The sequence below is a fragment of the Eumetopias jubatus genome, unplaced genomic scaffold, assembly GCF_037043125.1.
Source record: "Eumetopias jubatus isolate StellerSeaLion01/CBP00866 unplaced genomic scaffold, mEumJub1_p1.0 scaffold_17, whole genome shotgun sequence".
NCBI lineage: Eukaryota > Metazoa > Chordata > Mammalia > Carnivora > Otariidae > Eumetopias > Eumetopias jubatus.
Genome location: NW_028274823.1, coordinates 77,448,827 through 77,450,467, shown reverse-complemented (window position 1 = coordinate 77,450,467; position 1,641 = coordinate 77,448,827). Strand labels below are relative to the sequence as shown.

Below are 1,641 nucleotides of genomic sequence, written 5' to 3'. Positions count from 1 at the left end.
GGACGATGCAGTCAACAAAAATGTCTTCAGTGTTGAAGTACATTCAAGCATAATTTCCTAACCCTCTAGCATCCACAACTTTCTCTCCTCTGTTCACACTTTCTAATGTGCTATGGTCTAAATGCTTGAGTACCCCCCAAAATTCACGTGTTGGAATCCTAATGCCCAAGTGATGGTGTTGGAAGGTGCTCAGGTCATGAACATGAAGCCCTCACGGATGGGATTATTATCCTTGTCAGAGACTCCACAAGTCTCCCTAGCTCTTCTACCATGTGAGGACAGTGAGAAGTCTGTGACCCAGAAGACAGCGCCCACCCAACCATGCTGGCACCCTGACCTCAGACTTCCAACCTCCAGAACTGTGAGCAATAAACTGTGTGGCTTAAAGCCACCCAGTCTGTGATATTTTGTTATAGCATCCCAAAGGGTAAGACATCATGTAGACCACAGAAGTTGCTATCTAAAATTAGAAAAACGTTAATTAGAATTGAGCTACAGAACACTGGGTCACTAGTGAAAAGACCTCATCTTATTTGGCATCTAATGGGGGAAAACAGGCCTCCTTACCACCTTAGAGAAAAAGCCCATGTGAGGCCCAGAGATGCTAAGTGATTTGTCCATCACCACCCTGATCCACGGCAAAGAAAATGGTGACTTCTTTAAAAACCAAAGTAGGGTAAGATTGGGTGGGAGGGCGTGGAGAGGTGGAAAAGGCTTGACAACACACAAGGACCCACTTAGGCCATGAGTGCGGCGTTGTGGACCTAAGCCTCCTAACAAGGCAGGCGGATCCAGAGTGCCCGACTACAAAGTCTAACGCTGTACACATCTCCCTTCACTGGGGAGCATCTTCTGTATTCATAACCATGTATTATGTCATGGAGAGATTAACCAAGTTCTGGCTTGGAAGGGAATTTCTGTGGGTAAAACAAAATACAGGAAAGTTATGGTAAGTATTTTAATAACCGTATGTGGAGCTAATGCTAAAACTGGACTCTCCATTATAGATTCACATACATCTAATCAACATGAACTACAGTCGTTGACAAAGTTTTTGTTTTTTGTTTTCCCCCCGTAAACTATGTTCTTCCCATTGAATGAGCCATTCCCACCGTGGTGCTGAATGGCTAACAGACCGCAGAAACACATCACTCTTGGCTCCTGTTTGAAACCAACAGCTATTACAAACCACGGGTCTTGATTCAGGGCCTACGTCGACACAGTTTTAAGAAGCTCTAATTCACTTTACACCCCTCTGTTCAGCAAGGCATTTAACCGGCTTAAAAAATAAACAGGAAAAAACGATGCAAAAAATAAAAATACCCAGTTCTTTCATTTTCATGATATAAAGCTGCTCACAGACAAAACAATCAGCTACATAAACAAATCTCATGATCCTCATTTATTATGCTAAAATCATGCTCCTCTTAACAGATTTAACTTGTATACAAGGAAAAGTATACTTCAAATTACAACTAGTCACAGTTTTAGGATTATCATTTTAAAAAATGAAAACACCCCAGTATACAACTGACTTCTATTAAGCCATCTATGAGGGGCAGAACTAAATCTATAGTTGGTTTCCAGATGAACATGTTTTTTAAAAACTTAATTATGTCTCTACTGTCAAGGACGATTCCT

At 41.6% G+C, this 1,641-nt stretch overlaps 1 non-coding gene across 1 annotated transcript; it reads right to left on the bottom strand.

Annotated features, from left to right (window-relative positions):
• Positions 1-1,079: 1,079 nt before the first annotated feature.
• On the bottom strand, positions 1,080-1,212 carry LOC114210384 (small nucleolar RNA SNORA2/SNORA34 family). Its single transcript, XR_003609524.1, has one exon. It is a non-coding gene; the product is annotated as a small nucleolar RNA SNORA2/SNORA34 family (small nucleolar RNA).
• Positions 1,213-1,641: the final 429 nt, after the last annotated feature.